The sequence below is a fragment of the Lucilia cuprina genome, chromosome 4 (genome assembly GCF_022045245.1).
Source record: "Lucilia cuprina isolate Lc7/37 chromosome 4, ASM2204524v1, whole genome shotgun sequence".
Taxonomy (NCBI): domain Eukaryota; kingdom Metazoa; phylum Arthropoda; class Insecta; order Diptera; family Calliphoridae; genus Lucilia; species Lucilia cuprina.
Window position 1 is genome coordinate 65515503 of NC_060952.1, and position 14431 is coordinate 65529933.

The 14431-nt window shown below is 30.1% G+C and overlaps 1 protein-coding gene across 3 annotated transcripts in view; it reads right to left on the minus strand.

Moving 5' to 3' along the window:
* Window positions 1-8010, minus strand: part of LOC111680239 (synaptic vesicle glycoprotein 2B-like) — a 132260-nt gene extending 124250 nt beyond the window's left edge. The window contains exon 1 of one of the 3 annotated variants that reach the window (XM_046949838.1): window positions 7860-8010. The gene's annotated coding sequence lies outside the window, so the exon portion shown is untranslated. Of the gene's footprint in view, window positions 1-7641 lie in introns of all 3 variants that reach the window. The other 2 variants (XM_046949837.1, XM_046949835.1) reach the window with 2 other exon arrangements.
* Window positions 8011-14431: the final 6421 nt, after the last annotated feature.

The following is a 14431-nucleotide window of genomic DNA, read 5'->3' on the forward strand; positions in this document are numbered from 1 at the left end:
TTAAGAACATATTGGGTCATATAAACAGGTCACTATAATTTGATATCGACTATGCGATTTGAGAATTTTTGCTCAAAATTGAATTTTCTATAAAAAAATAGGGTTTTTTAGATGGACCTGGTCCCCTCGGTATCAAAAATTTTTAGGTTTTGTTTCATTTATCGTATTTTATGTAAAGTCAGCTTTTCAAAAAGTATAAATTCTATATACATCTTCTTAGAAACTTTTTAGATAACTTAAAAAGAAAAAGATACTTTTTTTCCCAAAAAAATGGCAAAAAATCGCCTTTTTTTAATTTTTTAAATTAAAATGCCTATAACTTTGGACTCAGTCATGATTTTTACATAATTCTTTCACTGCTTGATATATAAACTTGTTGTTAAACGAATAAAAAAAGAAATGGCGAAAATCGGGAATATTTGGACCCGCTATTATCAAAAAACTAAAGTAAGAACGGTAAAAATTTTAAAATTTTAATTTTCAAATGCGAATATCTCCTAAACTATAAGAGATAATTTACTGCTACGAAATTTTTTTTAAATCGGAACTCAAATGAAGAAATAGGATCGTTTTAAAAATTTAACATAGCCGAGGTGTCCTAATTTGAGGACCCCCCGCCGGGCCCCTGGTTGGCCTATAAGGTCCAAATTCAAAACCTAAACTCGACAACACCTCCTCTTTGTGCATACCAAATTTCATTAAAATCGGATTAACCGTTTAGAAGTTACCGAATTATTTCCCTCTTTTTTTTTTCCTATACCACTGTGCACTGTCAGATTTGTTGAAAAAGGACGTATCATTCGTGTTTGGGGATTCACAAATGATTGCTTTTGATCAGTTGAAATCATGTTTGATAAATTCACCTGTTCTTAGATTGTATAATCCGAATGCTGAAACCGAAGTTCATACGGATGCTAGTATGTTTGGGTATGGAGGTGTTTTACTTCAAAAGGACGCAGAAGATCGTGAATTTCATCCGGTTGAGTATATGAGCCGTAAGACTACTAGCGCGCAGGAGAAATATCACTCATATGAGCTCGAGGTGCTTGCGATAATAGAAGCGTTGAAGAAATGGAGAGTTTATTTGATGGGTTCAAGGATAAAAATAGTAACAGACTGTAATGCATTTACAATGACGATCAAAAAGAAGGACGTACCTTTGAGGGTATCTAGGTGGGCAATGTTTCTACAAGAGTTTGATTATACCATAGAGCACAGGTCCGGAAGTAAAATGAGGCATGTTGATGCACTTAGTAGAGTTCCGTGTCTATTAGCCGAGGATTCGCTGAAACATCGACTTAGAGAGGCACAGTTAAAGGATGAGTGGGTAAAGGCTCTTAGGAAAGTGGTTGAGAAGGAGAACTTTGAGGATTTTTATCTGAAATATGACCTACTTTATAAGGACCCTAACCATGAACTCTTAGTGATTCCGGCAGCAATGGAGGAGGAGATAATAAAAATTGTTCACAGAGATGGTCATTTTGGTGCGAAAAAGACTAATGAGTTGGTTGAGAGGGAATTTTACATTCCGAATATAACGCCCAAGGTCAATAATGTAGTGCGTAGTTGTATGGAATGCATTATTAATGAGGCGAAAGCGGATAAGGTTGAAGGTCTGTTAAGTCCGATCGATAAATCAGACAAGCCTTTGAGAACTTACCACATTGATCACGTAGGCCCAATGGAGTTGACGAAGAAAAGATACAACCATATTCTAGTTGTTGTGGACGCATTTTCTAAATTTGTGTGGTTATATCCTACTAGAAGTACAGGTTCGGAAGAGGTTGTTGATAGGTTAGGGAAACAATCTGCCATTTTTGGTAACCCGGAGAAAATTATTTCCGATCGAGGAACCGCTTTTACGTCGAATTTATTCAAGAAATATTGTGAACAGGAGCGTATTCAACATTTACTAATTGCAACAGGTGTTCCTAGAGGTAATGGCCAGGTAGAGAGGATTAATAAGATTGTAGTTTCATTGTTATCGAAGTTGTGTGTGAATGATCCTCAGCAGTGGTATAATCATGTCGATAAGGTGCAACAATGTATGAATAATACTCCACCACGTAGTACTAAGTTTTCACCATTTAGGATATTGACAGGTGTTGAGATGAAAGTTGCTCATGAGGACATCAGGAAATTAGTAGAGGAATTTAGTATTCAGGAATTGGATGAGGAAAGGGAGGAAATACGTAGCATTGCCAAGGACAATATAGCTAGAATCCAATCGGAGAATAGGAGAAACTTTAATAGGAAAAGGGTAGAAGCCACTGTGTATGACGTGGATGATCTCGTGGCAATTAAACGCACACAATTTGGTGCAGGGCTGAAATTAAAGCCAAAGTATTTTGGACCTTATAAGGTTGTGAAACGATTAAATCATGATCGTTATGAGGTTGAAAAGGTCGGTAGTGGCGAAGGTCCTGGAAAGACGAATACAGTTGCCGAATTCATGAAGCGATGGAACCCGTCATTCGGGGCGAATGACAATGCAGGACGGCCGAATGTGGGGACCGGTAGTAACGGACGTACGACAAGAAGTGGCAACTCCTATTGAGAATACAACACTGTTGTAGTAGAACCAACGGACGAGAGAAGCGAGTTGCAAATGACAAAAAACAAACGAACAATGGAAAGTCGGACGAAAAATAGGTTCATCAACGATTACAAGAGGACAGACAGGAGAGTTTGAGTTTGGAGTTCGGACAGTGAAGACATTAAAACTTAGAATAAGTTGCACGTAAGCCGTAATATTTTTAAATAAAATTATAATTAATTAAAATTATAAAAAAATCCGTGGTTTTCATTAAAAAACCTACATATATGAGTTAAAAACTGTTAGATAATTCAAATTTTTCATAGATACATAGATAGAAATTGGCGAACTTGCAATAACTTGCTTGGCATCTCTCATATGTAACATATTGTTAATCTGGAAAACTATTATGGTTGTAATTTTCAAAATCGTTAAGTGAGGTTTTTTATTTATACTAAAGGGTAAAAAAAATATTGTATATCCCAAGGCATTAGAATAAGAATTATTCTTTAAGACTAAAGGTAAATTTTAAATTTTAGCAAGTAAGAAGTAAATATATCATTAATGTATTATTTTAAAATTTAAATGAAATATATTGTCATCAAGAGAAATTATAATAAAGCTTTAAGAAAAATTTGATAATTTAGTAACTAAATAAATATATTTTTTGATTATTATGTATTTAATTTCGATAGGGGTAGCGCAGCACACCGGGTATTAGCTAGTTTATAATAAAACACAATTTTTTAATATTTTAAGATATATTGTTAATTTTAATAGTATTGTAATCATATACATAAGTAAATTACTAATCTTTTCACCATTTTACATATCACGCAGAATATTATATAACTTGATGCTCCTAACTTGTGCAAATAAGTTTTGTGCAAGGAAATACAGAACTATGCAAAAATATCGAAATATAAAAATCATAAATTCATATATGTTACCATTTATTGATTTAACTCCGAATTGTTTATATTCTGATTCACTTGCTACACTTTTAAAAAATTTTATTTTTAATAATTCTCTTTATTTTTAATAATTAAAAGACTTTGTAACAATTTTTAAATATTCTCTTCTTGATCTTTGGTTTTTGCATAAACCATTAATTTGTAAAGACTTAAAATACAACTCTGTAACACAGTAACAGTCATTTGACCGGTCATTTTGCTGTCATTGTTGATGGAATCATGCATTAATTTTTTCCAGCAATTCTATAAAAAAATTGCATCTATGTTAGTAAAATCATTTTGTATGTGTTAGTTTCGGTTATTCATTTCTTATAGGGAACATATCATTATTTAATTATACTTTTCGAGCCAGAGTTACACTCTGACCCATAGTGCCTGTAGTAGTTTTTACTTTATTCGGCATTAAAACCTCAATTTACTAGACTATAAATGTGTTGCAAGATATAAAATGCACTCATTTCATAGGAAATGAGTTGCTGATAATAGGAAAAATTATCTGAAACAAAAAAGCCGTACATTTGATGCTCTACAAATTCTGTAATGACTCCTAAATCCATAAGATGCATGGAAAAGGAGATATTTAAAAAACTATTATTTTGACCTAAGACCTCCAATTATATATGACATGATTTCAGATATTATTAACCATCATATTTATAACATTATTTAAACCTCAATTTACTAAATTATAAATGTGTTGCAAGGTATAAAATGCACTCATTTCCTATGGAAATTGTAAATGTGGCTAAATAAAGACTCCTATAACTTCCAAACCCATTGAGATCCCATTCTGAAATGTTTACGTAGCCATAACAATAAATTTGTCATAACTAATATAAGAAAAATAAAATATCCTTTTTTAGGATATTCAAGTATAAAGGACATTTTCCACGATGGAAAAAACGAGTAATCGAAGATCTGTCGAACGAAACATCATTTGGTAAAATCGGATAACTGTTTCCAAAGTTATTCAGTCATCAACAATTCTAATTTTGAACAAAAATACCGAATGAGTTAAGGATCCAATTTATACGCAATAGAAACCCCAATTGAAAGTAAAATGTATGTTTCGAGATATAACTGTATCGAAAGGGATTAAAATTTGATGTGGTCGAAATGTCTGTGGAATTACTCTATACTTAGCCAGCAAAAATAAAACGAAGTACTTCCAAAAGAATATCATTTATCGCCACATCAAAAGTAGCACTAAGTGAATTTGTTTGCCTTCTGTGGAAATGTTGATTATTGACTTCCAACGAAGTGAAAAGAACCGAATTTTGTTTAAAAATGAAGGTATACTTTTTTTGTATACTCGAGTTAGTTAATAAATGCGTGTAATTTATTTATGTATGTTAATATTAAGTCAAATTAGTTGTATTCTTTAATACTATAATTTCACTTCTTAATTACTTCCAAAAAAAGAACATAAACATTACTTCCTTAGAATTAATTAAAGATGTAGTGAATTTGGAATCAAATAAAAAGGACATCCCTGTTATTTCAAGCCTGTGTTAAAATCTTAACTTCTTCAGGTCTTTTTCAGTACTTCCATGGCGTAAATTCTACTTCTTTTTCGCTTCTTTGGAAGTTTTTTTGCTGGGTACTCTTCCTTTTAAACTTTTAAGTTCTTTTAAAGGAAGAAACTATCAGAAAATAAAAATCTAAGAATGTATACATATATTAAGTATGTAGTTTCCATTGTATATGGTCTTGTTCATTTGAGCAAAATTTTAAAATAAATATGGTCGGGCATGGATGACCATAGATACCCTACACCAGTCAGTATGTTAAAAATATGAATTATTTTTTTAAAAAATTAAGCATTTAATCTGTTTTTAAATTTATTCCGGAATATTTTTAGTTATTTTTGATTATAAAAGAGATTTTCTACAAGAGAGCTCATAAGGGAGTAGGGGTAAATATGGGCCTATCCTTATCAATGTTGGTAGAAAAATTTACGTTTATTTTAAAGTTATTTATGTTGAATTTATTTGTGTTATTAGTGTGAATTAGTGAATTTATTTTCTGAAGGGGGTCAAATGACACCCGATCATAACAAAAATTTATAGAATTATTTAGAGTTCTAGTATTATTTAGAGTTCAATTATTCGTGTTAAAAATTGTTCGAATAAAAACTTACAAAATATTTTTTATTCGAGTAGTCGACTAAATTTTTAAAATTATAGATAATAATTATCAAACACCTTCAAAATCTTAATGAACTTATAAGAGAGTAACATCCCAGGAAAAACTTTACTTAGCCGGTGCAGGCAAGTAATATTGAAGCATTGTAAAACTATTTACTTCTATGGTGAATGACTTATTATTATTGTTCGACGAGGTTCAAAAAATAACTGGTTGCAAATATGCTTACCCTAATTACTCGGACTTAAACCTGTCTCTACAGTTATTTTTGTATATATCAGTCGTTCCGCTTACTCAGTGCCTCCAACAATTGGGAGTTTTGAAATTTAAAAATTTAAGTACCAAGAAGTGCGAAATAGGTCCCAATGAAACAAATCCCAAAATATATGAAATAATTCCCAAGTCGAAGAATTTATTTGCGTAAAATTAGTTCCAACAGCGGCTTCGCTAAATTAAGTCTTTTCATGAAAAATTTACCATCTTAAATCGCTATGCTTAAGGACATTATGAAAATAAGAAACTGTCATATGTCCATGGCATTATGATACATTTAAAAGTATCACAATGTTCATAATTATAATGACATGAAATACATGGTGCGCCCGGCCGTCTGTCCAAGACAATTGTTTAACGAAATCCAAAATGTATTATGCAAAATGCAAATGAAATAAGTCCCAACAATAATGAAATAACTTTCAATTTTAGCAAAATGTGCATAAACGAAATAACTCCTATTTTTTAACCAAATAAAATAATTCACAGCCAAAAATGTTGTTGGGAGTTATTTCATTCGGACAAGTTAAAAAATGAAATAAGTCACAATAAATGTATGGACAATTTTTTGGAAGTTATTTCATTTTACCCGTTGGGAGTGTATTGTAGTAGGTATTCCATTTGATACATATTATTCGATTCCAAGACGTTCTGAATGTTGAAAACACGATAGGACTATTTATTTTTGTTCGGGAGAACTGACAATACTTGTTTCATAAATATATATATAATATATAATAATATATATATATATATATATATATATAATATATATATATATATATATATATATATATATATATATATATATATAAATATATTATATATATATAATATATATATATATATATATATATATATATATATATATATATATTATATTATATATATATATATATAATATCAATTATAAATCTCATTAGATTTTACCGAAACGTTTTTTTTTTAATTTTTTGAAATTCAATCTATATAATATATTATTTGTTTTTTTTGAAGCCAACTTTCAACTGAAATGTATATATACTGAAATATAGACGTCAGGGCAAAAATTATAAGAATTGGTATATAAGAATGAGCTAAATTCTTATTTTCTGTAGGAATATTAGTAACTTCCATTTTGGGACCACCCCAATGTACATACATTTCTATATCCATTCAAGACAAATCTTTTATTTATGCACATGTCTAATTTATATATAAATATATTTAGACAATTAAACAACATATCAGACAAATTTTGTCATTATTTTTGCATCTTACAATTAGATTCGACGTCACAAAATTAAATTTCTAACAAATAAACAAGTAAAAAGAAAATAAAATAAATTAACTAAAACGAAAGCAAAAAATAATAATAAAATAATTGTGATGCTCTTGCCAAAAAAGAAATTCTTCAATAACAAGATTTCTATTTTTTATTTTGTTTGTCATTTCCATTCATTTAATGCGATTTTCGAGCGCGTTCAAGTTTAATGTCATTCGATGTATGTATGAGTAAATGTCTACAATGTTCATACATACATAAATCGAATGTAAATGGGAATGTCTGAACGTGTGAGTGGGTATTTATTTTGTAAAAAGTGGCAGAAAACTAAAATTTCGTAGTTCCGTTTAAAATTTATTTAGTCATCACTTCAAATTTATTATGAAATATCACTAAAATATGATTTAATATAATTTGAATAGTTCCTTTTGTGTACCAGATCATCATACCTATATTCATATGTGGGTAATTTGGTAGTAATCATATTCATGATATTTTTATTTGTATTACATAATAGAATAATAATAAGTTATTATTAATTAAGTTAACATTATTATTTACAACTATTTTTCTTCGAATGTTTTCAATTATCACTTTTTTCAGATATGTAAGGATATTTACTACTTAAGGCACTAACTTAATTTCACAAATAAATTTATTTCATTACACGAAATTCCACAAAGTGTCGTGTATATTTATTTCACTTTTTACATAGAGTATCTACTAGATATATACTGTAGACAAATATATAGTATTTACAATTGATACACTTTTAGATTTTAGTTCTATGAACAGACATGTATTTAGATCACGAAACAATCCGTTATGACAAAAAGTTTGACGAGAACTAAAAGGGGTTTTTGAATAAAACGGAAATGTTCTATTGGCGAAATTTACATGTATACGGTGATAATAAACGATAAATTTAAAGGTACAGAAAAACATATGTAGTTACAGTGTCTACCACAAGTTTATTATTTTTACATTCGATTATAGTATTATTTAAATAAATTCTAAATTATTGACGTTTGTTAACCTTTATTTTTTAGATGTCGCAATTAATCTGAATTTTATTGAAAAAAAGAGAACCAATGGTAGCTACTGTAAGTTATAAATCTAACGACACAAAATTTACTCGACTTTAAGGAACATATTCTCATACATACGTACATACATACATACATACATACATACATACATACATACAAATAATTGTTTGCCTTTCCTGTTAAATTAAAAAAATTAAAGAAGACGATTTGCGTTTTAGGTGATTTTGAGTTAAACAATTGAATTGTTAATTTTTTAAGACAATTAAATATTTCAAATTGTTGTATTGTTCTACACTGTATGTATCTGAACACATACATGAACCTATAAATGTTGACAAACCTTGCCAACCCAATTGTATCATACGTGTGATGTTGGACGTATGCACCAAGATTTGTAAATTGGCTCAAACTGTGGGAACATTTTTGTTTTCTTGGTCACTGACAACGTAATATGTACTAGGTACATACATACATATGCATTAGTTTATGTAAATAACAATGTTTTTATTTATATAGTATATCTTCTGATGTCGTGTAGATATATTGTACTATTTCGTCAAGCTTTTCATAAACAAACGAATGAACCCAAAAACTTATTGTTAACATTCTCAACTAAAAGGAAAGTTATTTAGGAAAGTTGTATAGAGCATTGCGATTAGGGTTGTCATTCGAATAAAAGTTATTCTATTAATCGAGGAAATTTTTTTGTTTTTTCTTCGAACGAATAAAAAACTTGCAATTTAGAATAAAGGATGATTCGGACATTTTTTGTCGAATAATCGAATATTCGAATAATATTTTAACGTTAATTCTAAATCAAAAGATCATTTTGCAATTTTTAATAATAATAATAATAATATATTTTTGCAATGTTAAAATGTCATAGATATACTAGCAACGCATGTAGAATTTCAGCAAAATACAGAACAGGAGAAAATAAAATACACTAACCATTATTTTCTAAATCAGGTTATTTTTAACTGTCAAAATTTTAATTGTTATTACATTGATTGTTCACAGAAAATTTTTTCAGCTTAAGCCCCGTTAACTCCACCTCCGGTTATCGGAGGTTGTGAGAATATATACAACAGGCTAATGGAACTGTATGATGTCACCTGAGTGACATCTTTTCCCGGTTTTTTTTACAAATTTGGATACTTTCCATGAGGTATTGAAATATCCAATACGTAGCATCGAGTTAAAGATGAACAAAGTGATTCTCAGTGCTGAATTGGGCAGGTTACTTTTCATCGTGGTAGTAACTTTAACTTTACCAAGTGATTTTCCTGCCTTTAGACCTTTTATTGTCGCCTTCACGGTAGAGTACCGGAATTTTATTGGGCGCTGAACCACATTATTTATAATTTTAGCACTAATAGAATAATCTGTATCATATTCAGTAAACACATTCTTTAATTGATTGGCGAATGTTTCAAGTTTTCCTGACTTATTTCTGGCCCATTGACCATACTGGAGGCGTATGGGTGATTCCTATGCAATAGGGCATTGCATATGTTTAACAGCTTAACTGAGACTATATTCTGTTTTCTTAGTAGGGTCTAAGTTTTTGAAATAATTTCTCAGATTAGATTCCTTATTATTTTTTTAGGAAATGTGAAGTTCTCTTTGGCACTGATTTAGTTTAACCATTATGTTTAGAGATCGCGATTGTTGCCATTGAAGTCTGAGTGTTCTCTTTTCGTTAATTAGAAACTCAATGTTCCTATGACATTTCGAATTTTTGTAGTACCCCAAGGTGACTGGGGGTGTAGGCACTTTGACAGTATCTTGTAAGATATCCGTGAATATATCGACAGCGGACTGTATTTCATGGTAATTTTAAAATTTATTTGGGATTTCTAATAACGTTAAAACTGTAGGCGAGTGGTCTGACGAGAGGTCCAGTGAAGGGATCACTGAAATAAATTCATGTTTTATATTTTTGATTACAGCAAAGTCAATTAGATCGGGAATCTTATTGAGGTCTGTAGGACAATAGTTAGGCTGGAATCTATTCTGTTATGTGATATTGCTTCCAGCAATTGTCTGCCTTTGGAAGTAATGAGGTAAAAACCCCAAAATATATGTTTTGCATTATAATCACCAGCTGCTATGAATCTTGGGCCAAGAGTTTTAAAGTAATCGAGAAACTGCTCTCTGCATGAGCTTTCTTTGATTTTATATGAATTGCTGAAACATATTTGCCATAAAACTGTTCATGGTTTCAATAGAGCTTTGAGAATTTGTTTCGGGTACGAGTATACCCTCTTTTAATGCATGTGCATATGAAAATAATGTATTATTTTCATTATTTGTTTGCAAATTTTCATTATTTTTATTTGTGAGGCTTCTATATTGGGCACTAGAAGTTTGGTTTGCGTTTATTTTGGTAACGGAACCCTCTTTTGTCGTATGGGCATACGATTTAAAGTAGCTGCCGAAATGCACACATATTTTTCTATTAAAAATAGGTTATATAGGGGTAGAGGGTCAAATTTCATCGCTGTACTCTAATTTTTAAGGCAGTAATGTGCGTTAGAGTCATTTAGAAAATTTATTTAAGTTCACATACGATTTGTTTATGTGGAATTTTATCGCTATATTTGTATTTTCAAACCGGCTTTTGTAACTGTTTTTTTGGGGCCACTTTTATTGAGGTTATGCGAAAACGAGACTGATATTGTCCATACTAAACAAATTCTACATAAAAGTAACATTTGTGTAAAATTTCAATTCTCTATGGTTCGAATATATAGAGCGGAAACTCTGCTGTCAGAGACCTAAATCTGTTGTCAAAAACCTAAGACGTCTGAATATAGTAGTAGTGGAAGTATTAGTGTATTTCCCATAGTTGAAATAACCCAACAAACACAAAATCGAACCCTTGAAAAATGTTATTATATTTGACGTTTACATCAGGTTTCAAATCAAAAATTTGAAAACCGTATGATTTAACACCTTTCTGTAATTTATATGTTTTCTGGGTAAAGACAATTGAGTTTAATATTCTGATCTGAAATCACTGATTCATTTTTTAACTTATTAATATGTCATCAACTCTTCCCTGCCTTGGATATTGCAATCTATTTGAAAAGATGAGAAGATGTCGCTTCTGTTGTTCTCAATGAGTGTGTCGATTAAATGAAAAGTGTGCTTGGTTAAATGGCGATGGATGAAAGTTTTATTATACAAGAGCTCTGCCAACAATGTCTATCCAAATTGTGACCATAACGTAACAGCTTAAAGTTTAAAACAATCTACTTTGATATAATCTGAGTGAATGAAAAGTGACCCCGCCTATTTAATACTTACGAAATGTGACTATTTAGAATCATTTATAGTTCAGTGAACAGTGTCTTCTTTAAGTCACTATATTTTGTTTTCTATACCCTACACCACTATAGTGGGGAGGGTGTTATACGTATGTGCTGATGTTTGTAACATACAAAAATATTGGTCCAATACCCACCTTAAAGTATACCGATCGATTCAGAATCATTTTTTGAGTCGATTAAGACATGTCCGTCCGTCCGACCAAGCATGTTTTTTGGCACATGGACGAAGCCTATTGAAAATGGTTGAAATCGGTCCATTATTTCACCTAGCCCCCATACAACCGTACCTCCCGATTTGAACTTTTTATGACATAATTACGTCAAATATTCTGCTATCTCTCTAAAATTGGCACAAATAAGTTTTATATAAGTATAAATGACACTGCAGATTTTCGTAAGGGGGTTTATTTGACCCTAGCCCCCATACAAACCCCCCTTCAAAAAATGTCTTAAACGACTTAAATTGACTTGTAACCATTTGCATCGCAATGAAACTCAACAAAACTAACCGTTATTTAGAAATATATCCTTTTCCCAAATTTACCGATGATCGCCCCATATTTGACCTATATAAAGCCTCATTTAGAAATTTTAGTTTTTTTTTATCAATAAATTGCTTAAATATTTTGGAATTATGGTAATATTCAACATAAAAGTTTCTTTATAAAAAAATTAAAAAGTAAATATTTTAAAAATGGTGTAGGGTATTATATGGTCGGCCATGCCCGACTATACTTTCCTACTTGTTTATGTTTAAAAATAGTAGCTTTTATAAGAAATAATATTCCACATATTTAATACAAAAAATTTAACTATTTAGTTACTTGTTTCAGTAATGATTTATTCATTTTATATAGAAAAAAATGGCACTATATGTAGAAAAATGGCACTCGATTTTATTGTCGCTTTAGTTTCGAAATTATAGCGAAATATAGTTTAAATTAATAGTTTTTTATCTAGAAAGTGTAACTATTGCGAAAAAAAACATATCTAACACTATTATTAAGTTTGTACTTCAAATTTAATAATGAAATAAATATTACAAATCTATATACATACATATATATTAGGCTTCGTTTCAAAAAAAATAAAATGTTTCCCGTTTTTGTGATATCACAACTTTTTACAAGGTTTTTGTATCAGTGAATACTATGCTCTAATATTTTTTTCAAAATTCCAACTCCTTCTTCTGCATATCTGAGGCGGAAACCACTGATTTTGAGCTACATTTTTTACAGAGCAGAAACTGTAGAATTTATAGGAAATCATGCTCTAATAATTGATTTTATAAGAAAAATCAATAAGAATGAGCTTAATTTCACACTTTTATAATGCTTCAAAAGTGCATTTAGTATTATCCAAAGATGCACTTTTTTCAAAAAATATTTCAAAAAAATGTGTCTTTGTGCATAATCAAAGTATGCTTTTTGCTGAGACAAATGGTGCAAAAACTAAAATTTTATCATTAACCCTTAAGATGTGATGATACTTTAAATTTTCAGATTTTAAACTTTACAACGCTATATTTCGAAAACCACGAAAGTTATAAGGCCCAAAATTTGTCATTATATATGTTATATATGGATGAAGTTTTATTAAATTCAGAGATGATGATGAAAAACACCATTGTTTGATGGGAAATTATTAAACCATAAGACAACATTATAACCATCATAACTCCTACATTACAATAAATTAAAAATTTTAACACTATTTTTTTAAGGGCATTGAATATTTATTTACGAATGATAAAATCAGGTTTTGAATATTTTTTTTTTTTTTTGAATTGCATTTTTTTCTTTTGCTCTTGTGAATTTATAGTGCATCTAAATTCTGTCAAATTAAGTTTATATATCTTAAATTTTCCTGTAGAATAGTATACTAAAGTCAGATTTGAAATATGTACAGCAGTTTTCGGTCTATAAAAAATGTCGCCCAAAATCGGTATTTTGGCCGCAGATATGCAATATTAGCACTGTTCCAAAAACTGCCATAAAAAGTATGATATCACAATTTCAAAAATATTGCGTGAAGCCTAACATATATATACATAACTACGTAAATGTTAAAACCCAGGAAAAATTGTATTACTTAGTTCTACAACTAGTTCTAGAACACATGATTTTAGCCTTAACTCGTTCTAGTTTGGCGTTGAGACCAATGATTTTTGTTCGAAATTGTCACCTTCGGAACTGGTTCTGAGGAAGTGTTATGGAGTCGACATTCGTTCTTTGGAACGCTTCTGGAACTAGTTCTTTAATCAATGATTTTTGTTTGAATTTGTCAACCTCGGAACTAGTTCTAAGAAAGCTGTAGAGAACGTATAAACAAATATTTCTTTTTTTGCGTTTTTGTTTCAAATTATTAAGATTAGGAGCAATTTTTAGAAACTGTTGAGAAATGTTTACTATTGTACCAATGCACAGTGGGACAGAATGGAAATGTTTTGGATATAAATCTGGCATTTCTAAACAACTGATCCGATCGGGATAAAATTTGGCGTGAGCGTAGCCAAGGAGTATTCGAGTTTAAGTTTTGAAGATGAACCCAGCAGATGCCCCAGGGACGGAGCTGTGGCGGCTCAAAGTAGGGTACCTACGACATGTAAAATTTTTAAACTTTTTAGTTAGACAACAAAATTTCCAATAATATGCAAAAAATTTCAGATCAATATCATTTACAGATCCAAAAATATACGTTTTTTAATTTAAAAATTCAAAAAATTTTAGATTTTTGCCGTTTTTTTTTGCCCAAAATGTGTCTTAACTCTTTTATTAATAAAATAAAATTTTCTTTAAGAACATATAACAATTTTATAATTTTCTAAAAGGTATCTTTACGCAGAACGCTTTGGC